Genomic DNA, 13,964 nt, shown 5'->3' with positions numbered 1-13,964 from the left:
TAGTATTTTGGCTTTTGGTTCCTCTCTGACAACCCCATGGTGTTCTGTCTCCTGATTGGACACTGCAGGCCAGCAGCTAATTGGATCAACATAATTACTGACATTCTTATCATGTTGAGGGTTTCGCTTCATGTGTTCAATTTCATTAGAAGCCCCTAAAAACACACAGACACGCATTCACACACATGTCAAACACATCTACACAATTGTACATACGCGCACACAAATGCTATCGTAATCTCTGACCTATATCTGCTGGTCGTGCACTTGATGATAAGTTATCTAAGCAGCTAAGATGAAATTTTATATGTTGGCTAAGTAGAGATTTCAGCGGAGTCTTTAGATAAAGACAGCTAAGTGCTTTGCTGACAGCCAAAGCTTATAGGAAATCCTGTTTCAACTCCAGTTTCATAACTGGAGTATTTCACTCTCTGATTTGACTGTTTTTACAGCCTCTTACTTGTGTCTTAAATCTGGCAGGTTTTGCCTCCGGGTTCCTCCTGTCTTTCCTCTACATGTTCATATTTTTGTTGCTTGCTCTGTCTGCTTGCTCTGCGTATTTTAGGAATTCTTATCATAACAACAAAACAGATTATGGCATATCTTGTAAATCAAAGCCAGACACAGGGAGATATATTTTCCCTTGTTTTTTTGGTTGCAAAAATTCATACTTGCTTTGTATACTAACTACTTGCTTTTTATTTTTGTAAGAGAGAGGGCAAGATTCTTCATTGTATAAAAAAGTGGCAAATTTGCTACTTTAAAAATAGCAAATCTGCTTCTTATAAAGTGGCAAATTTTCTAGTTTTAAAGTCACAAATTTGCCACTTTACAGTATAAAGTCGCAGATTTGCTACTTTATTATGGGGGTCATAGAGGAAGTAAATACTTTATTTTGCAATTGCTGTGACACCAAGTGAAACCTACCGCTAGCTTAGCCCAACCACCTGATCAATAAATCATAAGATGACAATTTGGCCCATATAAAATAACCAACAATAACCATCAACAGCCCTAAGGACCTTAGCAAAGCGTTGTCACACGTGATGTATTAATTAGAAAAATAAATGCGATATTCATGGCATTTTAGCTAGCATACATGCCTGTCATCAGGATAAAGTCACAAATTTGCTACTTTAAAAATAGCAAATTTGCGACTTATTTTTATCGGAATACCTCTCTCGGCTCCATTTCTTTCCCCCTACAGTGGCCCTAATACGCGGTCCTACATTACAGCATAAAAAGCAACCTTAAATTTTCCACTTCAATTCATCCAAAGCAAATCACCAGGCTACCTCAGTAGCTATTGAACTTGAATTTAGAAAGAGTCAAACCAATTATTTAGCAGAAGATCTGTAGTTTCAAAATGCTAACCGACAAAGTTAGGGATCAATTCATTATTTTCAAGAAGCGATCATCATTGTAATGACAGATGCACTAATCCAGATTTGCATGTTAACAATGCCCAACACCATATAACACAGTGCAGCATTTAGCAGCTAAATAACCAGACAGGTTCTACAGGAGTTAGCAGAAACCAAAAAAGAGCTTAAAAAAGGAAAGAAAGTTTGTCCCGTGGCAAAAAGACTCCAAATGCTAATATAGCCGCGTGCCAACACATTCTTCATATCAACTTTATAAGGTGATAACATGTGGCCCTGCCCCCAAGTGGCCAAAAAAAAAAATCTATTTAAGTATGTGTTTAGCTGAATTAAACTGAGGCCAGGGTGAAGTTCTTGAATGTTGCTGTGATTTATAGGTTAGTGTGTGGCACAAGGAGAGAGAACAAAGGAGGAAATGTATATCACAATCTAATTAGCTATATTGAAAAAGACAGACAGAGAAGGAGCTATGAAGAAAGAGTGTGTGTGAGAGAATGAGTGTCCGGGCTACACAGCAAACCACTTCATTTCATCTGCTGCCCATTTGGCTCCAATTAGCATGCAGCCCCCTCTAGCTCCCTCTGTCTCCTCCCTCCCTCCTTCCCTGCCTCCTCACTCTGCTTCCTACAGCCCTGACACAATTACCTCCAGTAGCCTTTGTGATCGGGCTGTCTGTGTGTTAGAGGAGAAAAGGTGTCCATGTGCATGGATGCACATGTGTAGCTGCGTCTGTTTGGGGGTAGTGTGTGTGTGTGTGTGTGTGTGTGTGTGTGTGTGTGTGTGTGTGTGTGTGTGTGTGTGTATGTGTGTGTGTGTGTGTGTGTGTGTGTGTGTGTGTTTGTGTGTGTGCCTAGCCTCCCGCTGCCTTTTTCCATAACAGGCCACCACCAAGGCAGCCCCCCCCACCCCACCCCCCCGCTGTCTGTTTTAAGACATAAGCACACACACTCAGAGGCTGAACAAAGCCCCCACAGTTAGTCAGTCAGTCCACTGAGCTGCGCAGGGGTTGCTTTTTGTAAATGGTAACATATTTCCTTCAGCTGCATTGACATAATAAGCACTTATGGAAATTTCAACATGTAAAATCAAAAAAATGGCTCAATGGCAAACAATTTTCACTGAAGAAACAGAGCCACGTGTATTGTTGCTGTTAAATTGTAGAATCTTGCACACAGCTGTGAATATCTCAAACACCAACGTCCGTATATGGCAGCATTTCTTTTCTTGATTTGACACCAATACTGTGTTAAAAAGTTTTTGTGTAATGTCATCATATCAAATACCTTTCTGAACGTTGGAGCACAGGAGTGTGGATGTGTCACAGGACGTGACTCCATAAGTGACACGCTAATGAGTTGTTTTTACGGCCGTGACCTTTAATTCTAAGATGACATCACGCTGCACACATCCGCGCATCCGCGGTCTAGTTATTAATTGAGGTTCTCTCTTGGTTGCTGGTGTTTGCACTTTGAATGGTCTGGGGTCCCCCAAGGATGAGCTGTTATTGAGTCATTTGGAATCCCCTACTGTCAGACCACCCAATGATGAGTACTGCACATGACCTCTGACTCCTGCAGAACATCACGCCCTTTCTCTCCCTGCTATCGCTTCCTCAATCAATATTTAGCATCTACAGATTAGGTCACAAAAACACTCTTAATTTGAAATTGCAATTGAGACTCTGAGGTTTGTGTGTGCCACATCTGCTCACCGGTTTTGGGTAAGAAAATACAGAGACACAAATGACATAACACAAATTAGGCAAATCTTTTATTTTTGAGATTCTCCTCCTGTCGACACAGAATTAGAAATGAAGACAAAACATATTGTAGCGGTCTGTGGTCACCCAGAGCTCTACGATACAACCTCACAATTGTACAGAGACTGAACGGTACTATGTGTAGAAACCATTGACAGTCTGTGGTACAAACAACAAGGTCGAAGCCGTATTAATGTCGATACAACCTCATACAACCGATTCAGAAAACAAGCAGACAGGCGTAACAAACCGTGACTTCAGACGTTTTACAAATTGTCATCATTATGTAGTTACTTCACTTTATCCGTTTATTGCAATTCAATCACAAGAAAATTCTCCGGAGACCATGGGTATCTACCAAATTTCATGACGTTGCATCTGTGTTTATATAAAGAGAACTTCATACCTTTTTATTCCTATGAAAGTTGCTCATTGCACATTCAGCAAAAACAAGTTTGACTGACTTGATTACATCCGAAATTTCACAAAAAATGTCAACTCTATGGTGGCGCTAGGGGACAAATCAGGAGATGACCAAAATCAGTAAAGTCAGTATGAACTAGCTCCAGGCTAACTTTTTTTTCACCACCGTCCCAAAGTCAGTGTAAAATTGTATTACTTGGTTATTCTTATCTAACAAAGCTTCTATTCAAAAACCTCAAGCAAAGCTTCAAATGTTTAAAAAAACAACACAAAGACATTTGGCTTCATAGTGAATGTGATGGGAGATGAGGAGAGGCCGGTGTGTATTTTATGTCTGGTAGCTGAAAGTATGAGAACCAACAAATCAAGAAGACGTTTACACCTCAGTCACGTCAACAACAAAAGGTAAAGTTTGATGGAGTCAGATCAAGGTCTGCAGAAGAAACACACTGCATATTTTGCACTCTTCTCTCGCCTATAGCAGGCAGCCAAGAAAACATGAAGGAACTGTCAAATAATGAAAGTTTCTTGGAATGGTTGCCTTGTTTATTAACATGTCCAAATAACTGAAAGAAAAGTCAAGGGAATGTCCATGATCTTGATGTTATTTTATACGTTAAAATCGTATTTTGTACGTTAAAATCGTATTTTGTACGTTAAAATCGGCCCATTTTGTCAATGAGGTTTGAGGACTACCGCCACTTGCAATGAGATAAATTGCACTTTCCCTTTTGTAATAGTGTACACTGTGAGACTTGTGATTACAAATGCAGTTTCCCCTCAGTTCTAGTAGTTGCAATGTGTTGAGTCACCGTGTATCATTTGCCTGGTGTGTCTGGTTTTGGGAATTAACCAATAATGTCTTTACTTATCTGTTGTTTGGGACAGAGCAGCTGTGGAGGAAGTCAAGGTTAACAAGATAAACAGTTTCTAAAGACAACCCAGCTTTATTTGGTCTAACGCAGGGGGACTGACAGCAACTTGAGTTTTTGGTGAGTCATGAAGATAAATCCCAAGTTGTGTTCGGAGTTGGGAAGTTTTTAGTGCACAGGCGGTTTGCAACGAGTCCAGCTGATGCATTTTGCATGCTTAATTTACTAATTTATACGCATTTGCACGCTTTAGCTCAACAAATCACATCTACTTAGCATGCTTAGAAGCTTGTACACTCCAGGCACCTGATGGATTTAATCTATTTTAACACAATATGAAAGTCATCCTGCATAGGAGAACATCTGACGACAGCTGCCATGAGTTCGCAGTGAGAAAACTACCAATCATGTGTTGCACAGCGTATTTTAAATGGTGTCTGGCCCCAGACCACAGACAGGGACTCATGCTAAAATTGTATGTATGCAAACAGTTAACTACTACTGGAAATCGCTACGTCCATTGCACTACCCGCTGACATAATTTGGTTTTGACCAGAAGGAAGTCTGAAATACATGTGTGTGGTAATGAGCACAATGCACAAAAGATATCCAGAGGCTGGCCATGATGTTTGTTTTAACCAGATACGGATGTGAATCATTGTTCATTGTAATGAAAAAATTTGAATATTCGGAAACGGCAGTATAGCCCGTGGACCGGGTTAACTCTGCGTTGAGAAAAAGCACTTGAGATCAAAGAAACCACCAAATGGCATTAATATGCTCCAGCCTGCAGATGTGGAGGTACAGCAGTGTGGTTCACCTTTTCAAAGCTGGTACAGATGTCCGGTGGTTTTTATTTCGGGTTAGAGTAGGGACAGAGGCTAACCAACTGACAGTTAACAAATGGTCTCCCTGCTTTATAGAGCGGGGGAAAGGAAACCAGAATGCCATTCAACTTCCTCTAGCCGCCTGACACACACACACATACACACACAGTGGCTCACATACATGCCACTAAAAAGTGATGAGGAGGGGACTGACTGCGGTCACATTTACAAGAAGACTCTACTCAACAGCAGCCTACAGTTTCAGTTTCCCAGGCAGATTTATGGAGGATTATATTTCAGTTTTGGGTTAGTGAATACCCCACTAAGCGTAAATACTCTGATCTTATCAGTTGTGTTATTTCAGGACACAGATAGAAAAGAAGTAGCATGTGACAGCGGTGTGTGTTGGAGGGGGGCTGTTGCATATAAGCCAAACCCAGAGAGCAAATGCCTCCCCCAAGACTGCACAATCCTCTAGATGTCAAATATTAATAACAGAATGTTGTCCATCTGGATCCGGATCTGCATCAAAATACACTTTGATGGATACAAATGTAGATTTTTTTTTAAATTTGTTCAGAGATGGGGGCAAATGTATTGCTGGTATTGTTATGCTACTGTGTTGCTGAGGCCCCACATATTGAAAAAAGGCAGCGCCAACCGCACAGTACAGCAAGACAGCAAGTTATCGCAGTTTATTTCAAAATAAAAAAAAACATACTTTTTGTTTCCTCAAAATTTGTCGTATGCCATAAAAACATAGAAAAGGAATTATGTTGGGGCAGTCTCCACCCATGTACCTGTTAATTCCTGAACTTTGAATGATATCACATTGACTTCACATTGTACTGCAACAATAAACAGACTTGGAGATGGAGCAGCTTGCTACTGCATTTCTGTTACCTCATCCTGCATTCACTGTTTATTGGCTGTAGCAAGTGTGCCCTATATAGAATCTAGTGCATTATGATGTTATCGTATTGTCTAGTTTTGACCACTGGCAGGATAGCAGTCTACTTATATACTGCTCTCATATATAATTATAATGTTCTGATTATGGGAGAACATTGTTAAAAATCTTTCTTTGCATGTTGCCTATATGGATGTAACAATAACTTAATTTAAATGTTGACATTGAGGCACACAGATTAACAACAAAATGTTAAAACGGCACTTCATATCAAAAAGGTTGCCGTCCCCTGCTGTAAACATCGTAGCGACCTCTTGAATGATTGGCCAAAATTGATTTTGTTACACAACACTGAGAGGAAACAGCGGGGAATCAGGCAGTGCTCCGGATCCCACACTGGACATCAAACAATGTTCTCCGGGCTCAAACTATTTTCCGTTCCAGCAAACACGTCCATTCACTCCTGTTCCTCTCTGTTATCCGGGGAAGCTGTTTAACCCGTGTACCTGACCACGGGTCAGTCATTCAATTGAACCAGCAAATGTGAGTGAATCAAACTGGAATAAATCCCGCTTCTCAGGTGAGTCCAATTCAAGTTGACCGGCTCAGGCAGCGGTCACAGCAGTGCCCCCCGTCCACTCATTTGCTGGGTTTGGTTCACTTGGCTGTAAGCGGACACCATTAGTTGGTGGGGTTGTTAAGCCACATTAGGCCAATTAACTTTCCTTTACACGCAACACGCCCAGCTGGAAGGCGCATGATTGGGTTTTGAGAAAGAGAAAATGAGAGGTGGACAGAGAGGAGAACAAGGTGTGGTGGATATAGATCTTTTTTTCATTCACACGTTTATTATTGTGTGGTGTTTTTGGTGTACTAAAAGACAGGTATGACCATCATGTGGTGCTGAGGTTACCAAGGTTAGTGCTGTTGTATAGATGAGAAAGACACAAGGAGTGAGAGCAGGTCTAGGGGAGTGAGAAGGAACAGAGAAGCAGAAAGGTCAGCTGAGGTGAGATTGGAAACGTTCAAGCAAGTTAGGGAGGAATGGGAAAGGAAGAAGAGAGGAAACGAGGCGGTGAGGCAGAACTTTGGTCTTGTTTTCATTCTGTATCCCGCAGTAATCTTGCCGGAGGATTTTTTAGCATCCTGGTATAAACTGACTCATGTTCATTCAAAGGGGGAATTGAAAAGCGAAATGAAGCAGGTTTAGAAATAAGAGGTGACGGTATTTTCACATGTGTGTCATTCAATGTTTACTTGCATCTTCCACATCACTGAAACAGGATGTGGAAGTTTAAACTGTAAAATAGAGTCAGGATATCTGTAATCAGAGACCAAAATGATAACACAGACAAACAGATAAAAGGACCCCAAAAAAGCTGTGGCCTCTAAATAACAGAGTAGAGAGAGAGAGAGGGTGACACACTTTAATTACTCAATGAGAAATATATACAGGAACAGGCAGAAGTGGTAAGATAGAGAAGATTGGGAACAGAAGAGTGTGTTCTTTCACAGATTATAGCCTGACTCCCAAGTCCTGCAATAAAAACGTAACAATAAAAAAAATCTAAACTATTTACTACATGTATCCACAGCACTGTTTACAGCACCATCCGAATTCTACCGCTGGATGCATGTCAAGTGTCAAGCAAGAGGAGGCTCTCTGAAACGTTATATAGACAGAAATGAAAGGGCAGCACATCGCAACGGATTATATGACGTTGGTCTTGCATACTTTAATTACAGACCAACAGCACGAGTGCATCATGCGTATGTAAACCACGTTGATACACACTGAAACCAGGGGAAGAGAGGAGAAAATGCACATATAAATGACTTGACTGAGTGCAGGAAACAAAGTATCACTGACAAAGTGGTTGTTGCACAACAGTATGATGCACCATTATGATTCGATATAACGCAATGCAACAGTAACTGTTTTTGGCAGGCATGTCAATACCGCTGCATCTAATAGGCCACAAAGGGAGCATTGTAACTGTGTGCACGCTGATTTCCTCTTTTGGCTTCAAGCTGTTTTTAAGTTGAATGTTATTTTGGTCTAGGCTATTGTGTCCACAATCTGCCAATTTATTCTAATCTGAAAACGCCAATCTGAAACCGTCTCGACCCCTACCCCACAATCAGCAAAACAGCAATTCTTCAACTGTCAACAATCTGACATTCGTGCCCATTCACACAGCGATTAAGTGACAAAACAGGCAGGATTTGAACTCTCAGGCTCTCTTTGTTCATTCATCAGACAACAACTTTTTGGCTATAAACACGCGATCCTGTGACGGAAACTAATTTCAGCCAGTTGTATCCTTCTCATCTTCATCGTTGGCTCACCACCCAAAGCTCAGTATGACCAGTTAATGGCTGTTGAATCAAGACGCTCAGCAGCATATTTACCATGTCAGCCAGTGTTGGGAGAAGAAAATGGATTCTGATACATTTTACACTATTTAAATATTTGAATCCTGCTAATAATCCCTATTTTTTCAAAATGCATCTGTTATCTGATTATGTATTTTTTGTCTATAACTGTAAGGGAATACAGTAACCTTTTCATTGTATCCTGATTACATTTCGCTGCTCCATGTATTCCGTTACAAGCCTGGCCATTAGCTATATAGCCACACAGGACTCACATGCACTAAAATGCATGTGTGGCCTGTCCAGCTATGTCAACACAGAAACTTGGATTACAACACACACAGAGAGATCTCTATGAGGGGCCATTAGGGACATTATTCAGAATTACCATGCATATACACGTACTTTTCCTCTCACATACACCTATGAAATGTCATTCACATACTATGCTGAAAACCACACACACACACACATACAAGTGAAATGCTTTTTCACACACAACTGAAACACTCTCACACAGACAACTGAAAAATGATATGTTCACATGATAGTAAAATGTGCTCAAATGCTGAAAATAAATTCAGAAAAACGTTAATATAAACTATTGAAAAGCGTCTACATTTTAAAAAATATATAATTTGTGTGAAAGCATTTCAGTATGGTGTATGTGGGAATTCCACTTGAATGGAAGGTGGTTGAGAGAAGAACAAGCATTTCATAAGAAAGGCAAGCGACTGTTGTTCATTCACTGGCGGGCTGGGAAGAGAGATGCTAGACGGCTGTCCACTGTTCCAACCCGTGGAGTGTTTCAGTTGTCTGTGTAAAATCATTTCACTTGTATGTGTGTGTGGCTTTCAGTATAGTATGTGGATAACTGTGATTTCATAGGCGTATGTGAGACGAAAAGGAAGTTTATATGCAAGGTAATTCTGATTAATTCTGCTCATTGCTCCTCTATATCTTTACATTGCAAATATTGTTTGCTGATATATTAATGCTCTGTATATATAGAAATGATAAACCCAGTCCCTTACAACTATACACACACACACTGCATAGTTAAATGATGGCAAGTACCACCTGAAAGCCACCAGAGGATTTAAAAGATGCCAGAAACCACTCTGCCCATCTCAGTTTATCTTTCCCTCTCAACTCCAATGTCCTCATCTTTACCCCTTCATCACTTACCTATCTTTGTAACTTCACCCTATTTGTTTTGCCTCCACTATCTCTCTCTCTCTCTCTCTGCACTTTCCTTTTCCTCTCTCTGCCTGTTACTCGAAGCTGCACGGTCTGATTGAAACCATGTGTGTGTTTGATGAATACAGTGGAAGCTCTGTGAAACTCCGAGAAACTTTATTACGGCGCGTAGAGGTGGCAGCGACAGACGCACACATTCAAACACTTGCATCATGCCAGAGATGCTTCAAGACAAAGAGGAAGCGATTTGATGGAGTCTCCTCCCAATGTATGTCATTGTGGTAAATATTTTCATATCACACTTTTGTGACGTGACGGTACCCTGAGCCGCAAGAATAAGTGTTTCACAGAAATGGAAATGGGCTGATAAATCGTCTGGGACATGGGCCCTCCTCTTCTTTTTCTGGTTCCTTGGGAAAACATAATAGTGCCAAGCTTTGTGCATTGTGCTGCTGCCTTGCTCAATTAGAAAGAATGCTGTTTCTGTCTTGCAAAACACAGGAATCGCGTAGATTTGAAGTCGAAGAGGGCTGAGTTAATCAAGGATGAGAGGTAGGAGTAGAGGGAGTGGGAGAGGAGGAAGAGCAGCGATCTGGTTTCCTTCTTGTAATGACTAGTAGGATTTCCAGTCTGAACAACACACTTTACACTGTGTAATAGTGTATTTGTATATTCTCACATTATGTGAAATCATTTTGCAATCCAAGGTAATCATCTGAGAACCGCTGCTCCTTTGAACAATGTACAATAAAAAAAAATGTGCCAAGAGTTTATAGTTGGATTCAAAGATCCTCGTCCGAGCCAACAAGACCATTTGCAGTATTGTTTAAAAAGCAGGACTCCACTGTAAAATACCGCAATTCAACACAAGCGTTGGTGCTTTTCTGTGAAAAGAGCCTGTGTGTTTACTAAACCTACCAGCACGGTGAACTTAATTGACCTCCAGCATCTCTGGCCTCAATTAAGCGCTCCTCTCCTGTGACCGAGAGAGGGTCTTTGCAGAAGTCTTTTCCAAAAGAACGAGCTCTGCTGTGCTGTTCTACTCTCCGTACTGGTGAGAGGCTCGCGCTCAGAGACTTCGGAAAGGTGCTTTGCCAGATCACACTGTGGGAGCACAGCTGCAGGATGGTCTCTTTAACCACTAGGTCATCCCTTCCTTCTCTTTGCGTTCTCGTAACACATACAGTAAGTACATTGAAAAAGCCCCAGTCATTTCTATCAGGGTTCCAGATAGTAGTCCTCACTGCTTCTCCTCTGCTACTCTGCTGTCACTTTGTTTCCCTCCCTACAGCTTCCCCACTCTCACTCCTCTTCATCTGCTGTATCACGGTTGTTTCAACAGCTGTGTCATGGTGGAGCCTGAACGTGGGAAGGGAAGTTGGTTTGAGTTTGCGGTGGTGATAACAGGATTTATAAACCCCCAGTGGGTGAGCTATTTGTGAATGCATCGTTACAGTTTTTGGACTATTTTCCAACTTTATACTGTCTGAATGGACCTGCTCACCGGGGAAGTGCACACACAACATAAAAGCACATTCACAAATGCACATTAACTCGCCACATCTCATTTGAACTACAACATCTCTATTACACAGTGCAATCTCAGCAGTTAAATAAGGCAATAAAACACTACTGGCCTATTATTGTATTTGTAAAACAGCCAGTTGATCAATGGACCGTTCGCTAAGCCCCATCCCCCTTAGTTACTGTTGCTACTATGTTGTGCTGTTATTTGAAAATGAAAACCATGAGACATTTTTCTTAAATATGCATTAATTAGCTACGTGCCACATGCTAACTCTGCACCATCTAACAATAGCAATAAAAACTGAGGATAAAGCAAAAAGCAAGCATCCTCATCAGTTGATGATCCAAGTAGATGAACGAAATAAATGTCAGAATTGTTTATGTATTGCAGACTACAGCTAGTTAGCTCTCGTTTTATAGTACAGTATTATATTGAATTGTATGGAAGTATTTACCAAGACCGTTTAAAAGATCACAAACATGCCTGGACATGAAACACAGTGTAGCTTTATGCTTTATTGTATGTAATGTAATGTATATTTTTTGCAAAAAATTCTAACAGAGTCCACATGTGGGAGTGGCCCTCACACATGGGATGTGCCGGTCCTGAACAAGGCTTTTTTACTGACATAACATCTATCTCTACAAAATAATGTAGTTACCTATTATTATGCTACCCATCCCCTTGTAAGTAACAGTAGGTTTTGGTCATGGAAAGGGTAAAAAACATGACCCTCCACATTTTCAGTATACCAAATATCACTCTTAGTGGTGCTCCACCCGCTTGGCGTGTTCAGAAAGCTTAAACTCAACTGCTGTACCGAGTTGCATTTGTTTCACATTTGTAGGAGGGCAGTCAGCAGTGTCTCAAAGAAAATCACATGAAGGACAAACAAATAAACCAACACATGGAGAGAAGGAAAGCCCTTCACTGATCCAGTGGATCCAGTGGACAAATACATGGAGAGGAGATCAGGCTTTGTCCAAGTTGTTGAACAGGCATGTGGCACCATCTAGTGACCTTCTATTTTAATCACATTTACACAGATAAAGAATTCACTGTCTATGGATAAAGTGCTGTTGTATTTGTGTTCCTACTCAATGGAAGTTAAGGGATGGAATATATTTTCTTTACAAGTCTTTACAATAACACAAATTCAGACATCCCTGGAGCCCATAGTCACCATAATCAAGATCACTCTTCCTTCCTTCTTCAGTGACGCAAAACTAAAATTTGCCTCAATGTGAAAAAAGTTGTTCTAAATATTACAATGAAGAGTTAGAGGCATGAGTCAAAGCTGTAGCAAATAAAAAAACAGTTGGGAAGAAAACCGTGTGCTATTATCATCCAAATTCTACCCAGAATCTGAAGGTGAATGAATTTATGCTGGCAAATGTATTCTTAAACATAAATTCAAGCTTTGGCTCACCATTGGCTACAAGGGCTCACGGCAGAATTTTAAGTGTATGATGGTTATGTTTCATAAATGCAACTCAGAAGTCAGAGCAAATATTCTCCAACACATGTGCTCATGCGTTGTACTGATGATTTAACCTGGAGAGTTTCATACCCATACAAACGTTGGAAGTGCCCCACAGGCCATGTCACCTGACACTGAAAACAGAGGGGTCTTTTACATCCAGAGCACATTCACTTCAATTGTTGGGTGTATTTTTTGTTTGCATGTGTAATGAGACTGCCAGCATCCCTCAGTCGACACAATATTGGATCATGCCTCAAACAGCACTGTGCACGCGTACAGGCCGATTTGCTAAGTTTGATATGATCAGAACAGTGTTTCAGTCGTGTAAATGCGTCCCACCTGTTTTGTTTGAAGTAGAACGGTGCTTTATTCGGTCTGATGGACAAGATAGCCGAGTCGGACCTTAATATCCAGACTGGCCAGCAAACATCTCTCTTTAATACTCTGATTCTGTGCTCCTATCGAGTATTCCTCTGAGGCCCGCAGGAGAATAACGAGGCATGTGACACTTGTCGGTTCAATTGCTTTCACATATCTGTAAAAGAGAGAAGATTGGTTGACCTTCAGTGAACTGTGTTCTATGGTGCCGTGGCCAAGAGGTCATGAAAGCAGGCGCCTTTGTGGATGAAAGCATTTATCAAGATAAAGAATCACAACTAAATTGAACCACTGCGAGAAATGATTAAACTAGCAAAAAGAAACTTCCGTGATCTGACAGCTAACAGATCAATTGACCACTTCAACTCATTCAAATAACGTGTAAAGGTTTCCTTTTTTACAAAGTATTAACCTTCATAAGAGGTTTTGATGTCAGGGCCAGAAGAGATGGGAAAAGCTGGATCAACAAAACACGGTAAAACATTCTGGAGGTAGGATAGCCTTTCAAAACAAGGTTGGAGAAAAAACCTGCTCTTGATCTTCTGATGTGTCGCCATTTTCCCTTCATAATATTGTTGGACAACGGCTTTCCTTTTATGTTTTTTTGGTTTTATTTAGTCCGACAATTTTCCTCAATGTTTTGGTCTGAGAGACGGCGCTGCTACTTTTGATCAATCTGAAAATGAACAAGCTGGCTACGAGACAAATAATGATGATACTTTCTCTCAATTTTTTAACTTATCACCTTTTGTGGTCGGCAACTGGAATTCCTATCCTTGGGGCCATTCTTGATATTTAAAGTGATAAAATGAGAATACCAATCATG

At 40.8% G+C, this 13,964-nt stretch overlaps 1 protein-coding gene across 1 annotated transcript in view; it reads right to left on the bottom strand.

Moving 5' to 3' along the window:
- The window catches only part of atad2 (ATPase family AAA domain containing 2), a 255,552-nt gene that overhangs the window by 161,495 nt on the left and 80,093 nt on the right, over positions 1-13,964 (bottom strand). The window lies entirely within an intron of this gene.

The sequence above is a fragment of the Eutrigla gurnardus genome (assembly GCF_963514095.1).
Source record: "Eutrigla gurnardus genome assembly, chromosome: 14".
Taxonomy (NCBI): Eukaryota; Metazoa; Chordata; class Actinopteri; order Perciformes; family Triglidae; genus Eutrigla; species Eutrigla gurnardus.
Note: the sequence above shows the minus strand (reverse complement) of the source record. Positions and strands in the feature narration are given on the sequence as shown.